Source organism: Delphinapterus leucas, chromosome 8, assembly GCF_059928025.1.
Source record: "Delphinapterus leucas isolate spDelLeu-1000000601 "Yukka" chromosome 8, BTC_Dleu_Yukka2, whole genome shotgun sequence".
NCBI classification, from domain to species: domain Eukaryota; kingdom Metazoa; phylum Chordata; class Mammalia; order Artiodactyla; family Monodontidae; genus Delphinapterus; species Delphinapterus leucas.
Window position 1 is genome coordinate 2,245,204 of NC_143136.1, and position 13,012 is coordinate 2,258,215.

A 13,012-nucleotide genomic window follows, 5' to 3' on the forward strand; every position below is an offset into this window, starting at 1 on the left:
TTAATCTGATCTCAGACTTCAAAAGTCAACCTATTAGAAAGAAACATGCATTAGTGATGCATAGAGAAGTCACGTCATGTGGTTGAGGGACCAGTTATGACATCTGTGATCATAATGTGTGCTCACTGTACTTGGGAACATGGAGAGCAGTGCTGTCCAATAGAGATGTATATATATTAAAATTATATAGGTAATTTTACATTTTCTGTAGCCACCTTAAAACAGCAAAAGAAACCAGCTTGTGTAAGTTACTTATTGCTATGTAACCAATTACCCAGAAGCTTTTGAGCTGGGTAAAATAACAAACGTGAACTATCTGATGGCTTCCGGGGGTCAGGAATCCAGGAGCAGCCTCACTGCTGGCTGTGCCTCAGGGTCTCTTGCAAGGTGCTGCTGAGCTGCCAGTCAGGGCTGAGGGCTGGGTGGGGCTGCAGGACCCACTTCCCAGCTGACTCCTGCGGTTGTGGGCCGGAGGCCTCAGGTCCTCCTCACGTGGGCCTCTAACAGCAGCTTCCCCAAAGTGGACACCCAAGATCCAGGTGACCAAGAAGGCGGCCTCGGTGTCTTCCGGTCAAATCTTGGAAGTGACAGCCCCCAACCCTGCTACCTTATTCTACTGTCATACGACCAGCCCTCCCAGGAGGGGCCCAGACAAGGGGTGAGTACCAGGAGGCAGGGATCTCTGGGGTCACTGGGAACCTGGCTGCACAGGGTAAACTAACTTTAATGTATTCTATTTAACCTCATATTTCTAAAATATTATTTCAACCTGTGATCCATATAAATAGTTTTGTTCACGCTAAGTCTTAGTGAACCATCGCAGACGAGACACGTGGAGCACATCTCTGTTTGGACCAGCTGCATTGCAGCCACATGTGATTAGTGGCTACTGGATTGGACAGCAGGGATCTGGAGAATTAAAAGCCCACATGCTTCTGAGGTGCCCTTTCCATAGAGACCAACACCACCTACGGCTGGACGTCGCCGAGGCCGGCCTTGGCTTCCTCGTTAGCCTGCACCTGGCACCATGCAGAGTAACCGCGCACTGTCTGTTTCTGCCTCTGGCCAGCTGAGAGCTGCACCCGAGGCCGTGGGTCTTGGCAGTTTTGTTGCTGCCACTGCTGCCTTTTGCCCTGACCCCGTGGGGCTTCTGAGGTTGGCAGTGGACAAACCAAGGAGAGAACACTGTCCAGAGCTGCTGGAAGTCCAGGCCTCATGGCTTTGCTTGTAGCGTTCTGAGCCAGCGAGTCCTCGTGCCTGAGAGGTCACCTGTCTCCGTGGAGACGCCCCCGCGGCCATCGTGGGCCTCTGCTGTTAAATAAGCGCTCTTGAGTTTGGGGTGGAGTGGTCGAGGGTCCGTGAGAGCGAGCGCGATGCGCTTTGCTCCCCTGATGCGAAGCGCCCGCTCCCCCTGGCTGTTGGGAGGAGAGGGAAGCCCCGTGGGATGCGCTGTGGGATGCAGCCTGGACCTGCCCTGCCGGTGGGGAAGCCAGCGCCTTGCTCGCTGCTGCTGCTCTGTGCGGTGCAGGGGAAATGGGGATGCGGCGGGGGTGGGGGTGGGGGGGCCGGGACGGGGGTGGGGCTTCCCGCTGAGGCCCCGCCCCGAGGGGTCTGGCTCTGAGCAGCGCCAGACAAGGTGCCTGCCTTTCAGTACTGACAGAAGCCCCCCCACAGGCCGCCCCTTTCCTTTTGTCTTTGAAGCTGCAGCCTCACATTTCCGTGACCCCTAAAAGCAATTTAGAAGCTCATCCTTGGCTCTCTCCCGACCAGTAGCGCTGCTCCCCCACGCGGAGCGGACTTCCTCGCCAGCCGGCGTTTTGGACTTTGGCCCTCACTGTCCCGTATCTTTTTTTTTTTTGCGGTACGATGGCCTCTCACTGTTGTGGCCTCTCCCGTTGCGGAGCACAGGCTCCGGACGCGCACGTTCAGCGGCCATGGCTCACGGGCCCAGCCGCTCCGCGGCATGTGGGGTCCTCCCGGACCGGGTCATGAACCCGTGTCCCCTGCATCGGCAGGCGGACTCTCAACCACTGCGCCACCAGGGAAGCCCAACTGCCCCGTATCTTGATCTCATCTCAGAAGCCTGAAGGATCACTGCAGTCTTGTGTCTTTCCGGTCCTCTCAGATACGCCCCCCTTTAACCGGGCTCCTGGTGACCAGGGGGCCCACACTGCCCTTCATCTTGGGAGGTGGAGCCCTGTGTGTGCCCCTCCCCACCCCCGTAGGTCACCCATCCACGTGCCTACCTGGTAGCGGGCAGCCACCCACCTCTGGCATCTGCGGGCCCGGCACGGCGCCTGGCTGAAGAAGGAACTCGGGATTTGCCCTTCTCTCTGTTTTCACTCCCCCTCGCACCCTCGTCCTCACTCAGACAGCCCCTGATTGAGAGACTGTACCGGAAACTGGCGATGGTGGGTTTTGTGCTGACCAGGGTTAAGGAAGACGCTAGTTGCTTATGTTCTCGTGTCTGTGTTGGTTGAGTCTGTAGCTTCTACAAGAAAAAAATGAGAAATTGCGACATCAGCGACTTCTCGTATGTGAGGGGTTGCAACAAATCAGCAAGAAACATTAGGATCACTGCTTGAGCCCGGTTGGTGCTTCCCGCTCAGGGCAAGACCGGGCTTCCCGCTGTCCTGGGGCCTCAGCCTGGGGGGGCTTTTTCTCCCTGACCCCCAGTTTCTCTCCTCATCTGGTGTTCCAGGAGTTTGTGTCACCTCTTTGAGATGGAACAGAGTCTCCCTCCTGGGTCCTCCTGTCAGCACCTGCAGACTGTGCAGAGAGGGCTCGGAAGTCAGGGGTACCCCGAGCTCCCCCTGACCCACAGGCTGGGTGCTCCCAGAGATGGTGGGAGCCCCAGAAACGCAGCTCAGGAAGCATCTCAAGGTTACATGCTCTCTGCATTTTAATCGTTTGTTGTTTCTCCACTTAAAATGGAGCTCATTCGTCTGAAGCCATTTGAACTATGTAACTGTATCATCCCGTCAGTCGGCTTCTGCTTTGATGATTTACGCTCTTCACAAGGGATCATATTGTTAGTGACGTTTGGCACTGGTGTTTGTCAGACGGATTTCTGGAGCACACAGTCGAATTAGTGTCATTAAATCATCAGTGAATTTGAGTAGGATTTTATAGTTAAAAAGGGAATAATTTTTAAAATGTAACTAAAATTGTTAACCCTGGGTAAAGAAGATCTTTCCTAGGGTTTCGACACTCAGTGTTGCACTTGTACTAGACGCAGTGTCTTTGTTGGTCTCGGCTGATTCAGGAGCCCCGTTCCCCTTTCTGTCCTGCACGGTTAGTTTTCTTCTCCCCGGAATGGGGTCCAGGCAGCATGATCACTGAGGCCCAGGGCTGTAAGAGTGGTGAGTGTGGTGCCCGTGGGTGTTTATGTCAGCTGGGATAGCCTGGGTGACCACCTGGCAAACGTAGCATTACCTAGATTTGCTGCCTTGGGGGTTTGTTGTGTGTCATTTTGAATTGTTTTAAAATGTTATCAAGGGAATCCCTATTTCCAGTGTTTCTAATGGAAATGTAGTACAGTGTAAACAAGCAGAAGCTGTCCCTCCCTGCTCTCCCATCTGACTCCCCAGCCCCAGGTCTCTGCCGGCTTCTGCCAGTAGAAGTTTGTAGATGGTCTGCTTCTTCCTTGCATTAAAGATCCCATGGGGTGATTATTTCCCACTTGCTGGAGAGACTAGGCTTTCGCCCTCCATCCCCGGCCCCCCCCCCACACACGCATACACTGCCGCTTTTCGGGTGCTTCATATACTGAGACCATCCTTCCGATTAAAGAACCATCAGGGGCTCCATTCTTGTGTCTGTGTGGGTGCCTGTTGCCGACGTGTGTCGGCATGCAATGCCTTCATGCAATGGCTTCATGACCTCTCTGATACAGCTCTTAGCTTTCCCTGGAGTTAGCGACTTCCTACCTTCCTATTGGCTGAGCTCCCTATGTTCCAGTGCAAATCCAGTCCCACAGTTTGAGAAACCTGTAAGCTCTTCTCACTGTGGGCAAACGCTGGTGATCATGGCTACAGTTTCAGTCCTGTACTGCAGACTATCTTTAAGTATAATGATGTAGTAACATGATTTTTGCATTTCAAAGTATCTGAAATATGAATCTGTTATACCTCTAGATCAGGATCAATGGTTTAAATATTTGCTTTTTGCAAAAAGGAAAACAATTATAGCATATAAGCCAGCACAAAGTCCTTCCTGCTTGAGTGGTGATGGCCAGTATTTTATAAGACCACAAAGAATCTGTTACGTGAGTGTCTCAGTCAGCTTTGGCTGCATAACAAACTACCCCAAATATAGTGCTTACTACAGTAGCCTCACTTCCAGTCTGGTGCTTGGCAGCTGGATTATGTGCTGCTTTCTGAGTTCCAAGCTCAGCAAGAGGGCAAGAGTGGTTTAAGCCTCCATGTAAGTCATGGATGCTCTTGCCTCGCTGGCCAAGGCAAGTCTGAAGGTCAGGGTGAGAGCTCGTATGGGAATACACCCAGAGGAATGGATATTGCAGGGCTGTGACAGACCCGGCCTGGAGCGCAGTCATCTTCTCCAGGAGGGATCCTCACCCTAGTCCAGGGAAGGCGGGAGAGGGCGTGGTAACAGTGATTTTGACAAGAGTCGGGTGCACATGAGGAGGGCTCGGGTAGGGGGACAGTGAGAAGTCGAGGTGCACCGTGAAGAGAGGAGGAAGGCGGCAGGGCTCTGGGTCTGCACGCTGGGAGCCCTCCGTGCAAGCCAGAATCCCTTGGCCACCTTCTGAAGGTTCTGGGTTCAGGCATGCCGCCCCTTGACCTCCGTCCATGGCAGTGATGTTTCCATAAATGTGTGGTTTTTTGCTATTTGGCAAATACTGACAATTTTGTATTGGGAATGTATCGAGTATTCCATTTCACGGATGGAGTAGAACGCGACGCTGACCGTGCCGTCTGGGCTGTGCCTCTGGGGTGCTGCCGGGTCTCATCTCCAGAGTTCTGACGACAAACCTGCTCTCCAGTCCTTCCTGCAGGCTTTGTTCCTGTGAATCCATGTCTCCTAAAAAGCGCCGTTCCTGTTCGTGGTTCCGGGAGGAGTGGGAGTGAACGCCTGTGTCCACTCAGCCACGCTCACCCACACGTCTGACCTCCTCATTAACCGTTTGCTCACAGCATCCTCCCCACAGATCTCCCTGGAGCCTCCTGCACCCCGGGAGGAACACCTGCGTAGGTAAACGGGAGGAGGAGGGGGAAGGTCCCGGGCCCCCGGACTCCCCAAGGCTTGTGTACCAGAGAGGAGCAGGGCCCTGCTGTTTGCGTCCCAGACAGTGTCGTTTTTTACAAGGATGTTTTCATCATGATCTCTTTCTGATCGCCACAGTCATTAACGTTAATTATCGAATAATTGCAAATCACAGAGAAGATGTGATTCCAGCGCTGTTAGCTAGGAAAGCTATTGCATTTTGTAGTGGATTCCCGTAACCTTGTATTACGTACATTGTGCGTGTGTGTATCTGTAGTTTTATGGAATTGGGATTATACTGACATGCGGTTTTTATTTATTGTTAACATTTCCCTTTACCATTACATACACTTCAAAAGCATGATTTTAATGGTTTTATTGTAGTCTTACAATGAATTCAAATAAGTGCTGATAGTTGAAGAGTTGAACATTAAGGTCATTTCCAGTTTTTCTTCTGTTTTTAGTGTCCTCGTTCATGAATCATGTGCCTTTGTCTAAACAAAACAGAGATGGTATTGCTGATCCAGGATAAGTCCTTTTCTGTGGCTTTTATTTCTTGCCATGTTTCTTTCCAAAAGCTACACCAGGTCCTGGGTATGCATGTGTCTCTCTGTCTCCCTGTCTCTCTCTGTCTCTCTGTCTCTCACACACACACACCCCTTGCTTATTCCGAGAGCAGAATAGTAAGGCAGCAGTAACCATGACAGCCAGCACTCACTGACCTGTCCTAGGTGGTAGCTGCCTCTGCGGGGCGCTGCAGGGCACCCTCCCTCCCACCCACAGCCTGCTGCGCGGGTCGCTACCCGCCCCCGCGTTTTCCCTCTTCCACGGTCCGCACACAGCGGGCTGGCCGATCCGTGACTGCCCTCCCAGAGGAGAGGGGCCAGGGCTGACCCCGCAGTCTGATGCGTTAGTGGAACTTGTTCACGTTCTGTTTTGATTCTGTCTCATGTCGTGCCTGCAGTTCCTTGATTGTGGTTTCGCCATATTGCTATCCGCTTACTGCATTTCTTCTACCAATGATCGTTTTCTTTGCTGTTTTTCTGTTGCAATGCTTGCCTTTTTCTCATCAGTGTATGAGTGTTCTTTATAAGTTGGCGTTATTTCAACGTCCATTATGTTTTGTCAGTTATCTGCTTGGCCTCGCCTCATTCACGAAGCAAAGCAGTTTTCTTAACGATTTAAAAGATGCCAGCTCTGTCCCATAATCAGCGCGTGTTTATCTGGCCGAGCCTGTCTCCGGCCCCCTCTGTTCCTCGTACCAGCCCCACCCTGTGTCAGCGGGAGCCTGTGCTCATGTTTCAGGATCCGACCGTGCAGGTCTCCACTCCCCACACATTTGTTCTTCATTTTTAATTCCCTCGGCTTGTCTCCGGGTGAGCTTTCATTTTTCCAGGTGAGCATCAGAACCCTTTCTCATAACGTCCCCCAAAGTTGCTCTGGAAGCTTAATTGAAGTTGCCGCAAGTTAATAAATCAGCAGGACGTGTACTAGTAACTTTCTACTGTTAACTGTCTAATCCAGGAATATGGAATTACCACCTGTGATTTGAGGCTTCTTCTGTCCTTACGAAAAGTCTTGTCTTATTTTCTTCATATAAGGGGTGTAGATTTTATATTTAATTATTCTTGGGTATTTTATATATTTTCTCCTGTTATGAATAGAATGTTTCTTCATTTTATTCTCTACTTGTTCACTGTCAGTGTAGAGCCCTTGATTTCATTATTATTTGTTAGCCAACCAATGTCTAGAATTTTCTTCTTAGTCCTAAGAAATTTGTAATTGGTTATTTCATGTTCTCTAAGTAGACAGTAATGTCATCTGCAAATTATAATTGTTTCCTCCCTTTTTGTTTCCATGCATTGACTAAAACTTCTGTAACCATGTTGGGATCTTGGAAAGTTATCTGTGACAGCACGTGCGCCAGGGGCCCTGCCCACGCCATGCACTGCGGTTGTGTGGCTGAGGCTGGACCCTGGGTGAGGGCTTGCACTGGGTGTGAGGCTTGCAGGAGAGCCAGGCAAAGCCGGGCCTCTCCTCCCTGTGCTGGGGTCTCCCTTGGGGTTGCATGGTAGGCACCCTCTCCAGGCCTGTAACCATTTTCCTGTGGTGTGAGGTCAGGCAGCCGCACTCCCGGGCAGGTGACTCCCCAAGGACAAAAGGCCTTTCCTGGGTCCTGTGTAGAGAGACCTGGCCTTTTTCTCCTAGAAGAGGTTGTTGGCAGGGTCGGTGCTGGACACAATTTAATCACCACCTGAGCCATTTTGTAGTTTTCTAGTGCTCAGCAGGGTTCTGATCATTTTCATCGCAGGTGAGTTTGCCCGTTCCCTTTGCCGACGCAGGCTGCTCTCTCCTGGGGCCCGTCGGGTAGGATGCGGGGAGCGTGGAGGAGAACCAGGCTCCGCCTTCGTCCCCAGCGGCCGTCCAGGGACCCCGAGGGCCCGGGGCACACACACGGGGACCTTGCTCGTCCTCAGTCTCAGGGCTGTGGTCCTCCTGACCCGACGGAGCCCAGAGAGAAGTGGCTGCTCGTTTTTTTTTCCCTTTTCTTTATGGAAAATACTTAGTTTTTCCCTTACTCATTTTTTTCATTGTGGTAAAATTCATATAACATAAAGCTCATCACTTGACCATTTTAAAGTGTACAATTCAATGACATTTAGCACATTTACAATATGGTACAACCATCACCACTGTCTGGTTCCAAACCATTCTCATCACCCCATGAAGAACCCCTGCGCTGGGCGGGGTTTTAGACGGGTCCGTCCTGCCGGCACCAGGAGCCCGTGGGTTCACGGGCTGTGAGTGGGCGAGGAGCCTGGGAATGCTCCTGGCGTGGATGCCACCCCCGCTGTGGCTCCGAAGCAGCCAGAGTCCAGAGTCGGGGCTGAATCCTGTGACCCTGGCGCTGCAGCCTCCCCATCTACACTGCACGGCGGGAACCTGTCCTGACACGTCTGTCTGGCAGGTGCCGTCCTGGGAGACGGGGGGGCTCATCTTCCACAGTTCCTGCTTGTGGACCAGACTGCAGGCCCAATCCTTTGGGCAGGTCTCCTCAGAATAAATCGCTTCAGATGAAAACTACTGTGTGCACATTACACATTTTAAAGTGTCTTACCGGGTCGCCCTCCAGAAGAGTTCCTGCTCCTTCCAAAGCTGTGTTCAGCCTGGATGTCCCTTTCCCAGGTCTCGCAGGGTATTTCCAGTCTAATGGGCAAAAACTAAAAACGATTTCTACTCTTTTATTTGCATGTCGTTTTTTACTAGTGAGGCTGAATTTTTATACGTGTGTGTGTGTGTGTGTGTGTAAAGTCTGTCGGTGTGATTTGTGCTGTCTTCATGGACAGGAGAGAGCTCTAAGAGCTATTTAGTTGAGCGTGTGACTCTTTTCCTTGAAGGGAAAGGGATAACATTGAAAGGAACCTGGTTTTATGGCCCTGGGAGCCAGGCCATCATGTTTACTCTCTTTATTACCTGTCCCAGGTAGCTGGAGAGATGTTACCTGGGGCCCCGGCTTCCGGGTCACCTGAGGCAACTTTTAATGAGCCTGCAGGACGCACTTAGGTTGCCATAACCCTGGTACCTGGGAAAGCGCGTGGCAGCCAGAAGCCCTGCGTCATCCCTGAGCCTGTCTGTGCCTAATTAATGGTCTTACGGCAGGAATTGCTCATAAACCCGGCACTCTGGGTTTCTAGGAAGTTGTTTACGGGCAGGTGGATGGCCTTGTCTGACCTGCTGCCCCAGGGGGCATTGATGGCCCCTCGGGCTGCCACGCTGGGCCCGGCTTTTCCTTTGCCACCAGGCATTCGTGGCCCACGAGAGTGTCGTGCTTTGTAAGGCGCCCTGCTCACCTTTGGCGGTGCCCTCTGTGCTGTGGGCTGCCTGCAGCTGTAGAAGAGGAGGGTCTTTGTGTGTATCTCCAGAGGTGGCGGCTGCGGAAGTTTGCTCTACAAAGAAAACCGTCCCTTGCGTTGGCTTGCGACGTGGTTTTCACCTCATCCCTCCTCACTGGCTCTTGCTGATAAATACATGGGCTTTGATCTGGCCCGGTGCCCTCACGGGCTCGCTCAGACCTACCCTCTGCAGAGAGAGCACGGGGTCAGACACAGCCTGAGTCTTCAGTCAGCTCTGAGCCGCCACAGGAAGTGTGTCCCGGTGGTGGTGAGCCCGTGGAGGGAAGGAGCCAGGATGCCCTGCAGACGGAGGGGACCCGCCACTGGTCTCAAGGGGATGCAGCTTCCAAGGCACCCCACCTGGGAGGAAAACGCGTGTCACACGAATGGAGACTGGGGGGTGAGGGCGGAGGAAGGGGAGGCCGGCCAGGCTCTCCCTTGACCACTTTCACCCATCACTTCTCCCCTCCCCCTTCACGCTCCCCTCCCCCCAGCGCGCACAGCGATGTCCAGTCCGCAGCTTCCGCAGCGTCCAGAGTGCCGGGTGTCTGTGATGCCGGCCTTCCTCTTGCTGACCGGCATGTTGATGGCTGACCTTTTTGTCTTTGCGGCATTTGAGTATCCAGATTTGGGTGGGAACATGAGTGACACATCCAGGGGACCTTTTGATAGCGCTGATGTGCCATGAGGCCAGAGGGAAGAGCGATTCTGCATGTACTGAAATGAGGGTGCCTCTTCGATCTGAGCCAGGAAGTCCAGTGAGATAAAGATGGACATGGTTCCGTTTTGAGGATCCCATAGGGAAGAATAGTTTAGTCGCAAATGGTCCCTAGAAACCATGGCCAGGTAGCAGGTGAGCCTGGAGGTCAGCACCCAGGAGAGGATGCTCTCTATCAGAAGTGACCTCCGAGGGTCAGCGGGTCTGCCCTGCACTCCCCTCAGATCGTGGGCCACATGATGCCTTAGAAGTTTCTTGACCATCTTTGAAAAACCTACACGGCAAGCCCGTTGGGCCTTTGATGCACAGAACTTCCGGGTTCCGGTCCCAGGTGGACGTGGACTTCACCGTGGCAGCCCCGTGTCCCCACAGCAGTCCCGGCTCCGCGCTGTCCATGCCAGGCTTCTACAGTGTCGTGCTCTGGGGTATTTTGGGGAATCAGAGTTGTGGTTTCTAATTGCTCCTTTCATTAACACTCAATGACAATATCTTTTTTCTGGGAGTTTTGTCATCCTGTGAACTTTAATCCTCGGGGTCTGAGGTGGTTGTTTCTAGTCTCTTTGTAATGACAACTGAGAGACCTCACTTTCCTTCTGGGCTCTGGGTGAAAAGTAAATATCGTGAGACCTTTCTGCCTGCGCCTCCTTTATACATTAAATGAGCACTGAGCAGCTGAAAGGGAACCCGGGGCTGTACCTAAGGCAATCTGGGGGTGTAGGGAATACCAAGGGGGCGAGGTTCTTCCTTCCGAGATCCGTTGTTCAGGACACGGCCTTGGCTTCCTGACCAGGCAGCCCTCTGAGTCGTCCGCCTCTGGAGGCTGGCCACACTGGTAGAATCCCAAAGCGGTGGGCAGTGGCCTGGTGACAGCCGCTAGGGGCCTTTGCCCACAGAGACAGCCATGGGGCCCCCAGGCAGGATTCTCTGAATCCATACGGATCAACAAGTACTTCTGGCAGAGGCACCTTCCTTGGTGTGCGACCCTGTTCTGAGAAGAGCAGGTAGTGCAGCTCTGAGTACTGCCTCCTGGAAGAAAACTAATGATAACAAGGGACATGGTTTAGCCCCACCTCATTTACTCTTTTGTCCCAGTGGTGTCATTCGGTTTCCCTTTTAAAAGAGAAGAAAACATCACTGTTTTGAAATATATTAGCAAAGTTCTTAAGCTGATCTTATGGACACGCACAGCGACATCAGCTTGAAGGGACCGAAGCTCAGCTCATGGTCAAACCAGATTGTATTGACTGCAAAACTGGGAAGCTGGCTTGGAGATCTGCTCTTGGAATTCAGCCGCCCCCAAGGCCTCTGCAACTTTCTTCCTGCCCCTGAGTTCCTGTAAGCCGGGTGTTGGGAAGGTAATTTTGTTTTCCACAGACAGCTCTCAGCAGTGGCACTCAGTGTGCAGGGACGCCGCGGGTGGGTGCTGAGCTGGGTGCACCCACTCCTGGCGGCCACGACCCTGCGCGCCCTGCTGCATGACGCAGAATCTCCCGCGGGAGGTGCGAGCTGCTGCACGGGGTCTGGACACTGGCTTCTCTGGGTGGTCCGCGGCCGCCTCCCTCTCCCTCCCTCCTGCGCGGGTTTTGGGCTTAGCTGCACCCACCTCTCTGCCATTCTGTCCCTGTGGTCCCAGCTGGAAAGGAACCCCCTCCCCTTCGCGGCAGGGCTTGTGGGCAGGGCCGTGGGTCCCCTGCTGCGCGTGTGGGCACAGGTCTGACCAGCCCGCCAGGCTCCGTAGGGGCCCTGCTCTCAGGTCCCTTCCACTGCAGCAGGGCCGGGAGGCCAGCCATGCCGTCTGCGGAGGCTCCCACGTGGGCCAGCGGGGCCGCAAGGAGGTGTCTGCCGCGGTCCCCGGGAGTGGCCACAAAGCTGTTTCAGTCGTGCTGTGTCTCACACACGTGGTCCATGACAGGGAGCTCGCTCGTCGGTGAAGCGTTCTCGACGGAGAGTCCCGGGGCCTCTTGGGTGACAGATTGCCGGCTCCCCCCCAGCCCGTCCCTCCACCCGGGGACAGGGAGGGGGTGGGCCCGCCCCGCCCAGCAGCGAGGCGGACACGGGGCCCCCCTGGAAGGTGCCATGGACGAGGGCGGCTCCGTGCAGGTGGCCGGGGTGGAGGGTGTGGGCGGCCAGACTGACCCCACTCAGGTCCTCAGGTCCTTCCATGGTGGCAAGTGCGCGTGGCCGGAGCCCTGGAGAGTGGGGGCAGGCGGGGGTGGGGAGACAGGCAGAGCGAGGGGCAGGTGCAGGGAGACAGAGGGAGAGCGAGGGGTAGGCAGAGAGGGGGACAGAGACAGAGAGAGAGAGAGAGAGAGGGATGGGCAGAGAGGGGGACAGAGACAGACAGCGAGAGAGAGAGAGAGAGAGAGAGAGAGAGAGAGGGATGGGCAGAGAGGGGGACAGAGACAGACAGCGAGAGAGAGCGAGGGGTAGGCAGAGAGGGGGACAGAGACAGACAGCAAGAGAGAGAGAGAGGGAGAGAGAGAGAGAGAGAGAGAGGGATGGGCAGAGAGGGGGACAGAGACAGACAGCGAGAGAGAGAGAGAGAGAGAGAGAGAGAGAGAGAGAGAGAGGGAGGCATGGGCAGAGAGGGGGACAGAGACAGACAGCGAGAGAGAGCGAGGGGGCAGACACGGGGATGGGGGAGCCGTGGGGCGGGAGGAGGCAACACAGACCACCCCCCGGGCGCTTTTGCTGGTCGAGGTTTGAGGAAAACCGGTGTCCGGCGTGTCGGCTTAATTGAGCCTCTTCCCGCAGCCCCGGTCCGCACTGGCCGGCTTGTTCTTTCTCACCTTTTCCAGTGCGATAAGTGACAGCGGGATTTGATTGCTGGTGAGCTTGAGCCCTTGTCCCCCATTTATTTTGAACCACCTTTTGGTGAATCTCTTGGTCTTTTTGCTCACCTTCTTAGGGGCTGCTTACCGTAGCCTTAGTAACTTACCACGGCCGTCTCTGTGCTGCAAACACTGCACAGAGGTTTCCTCATTCCTCTTTTGCATTTTAATTTTGTTTACAGTATTTATTACGAAGGTAACTTTTTATGTTGTCAATTATGTCATTTCTGAAAATACGTGATATCATTTACACACGACGAAACGCACAGGCCTTGAGTGTCTGTCCGCTGCGCTTCGACAGTCCTGAGCATCTGAGCAAATGCTGTCTCTGTCAGGCAGTCCAC

At 53.8% G+C, this 13,012-nt stretch overlaps 1 protein-coding gene across 3 annotated transcripts in view; it reads left to right on the forward strand.

Moving 5' to 3' along the window:
• Positions 1-13,012, forward strand: part of HDAC4 (histone deacetylase 4) — a 284,717-nt gene that overhangs the window by 173,271 nt on the left and 98,434 nt on the right. The gene's annotated exons all lie outside the window — the stretch shown is intronic.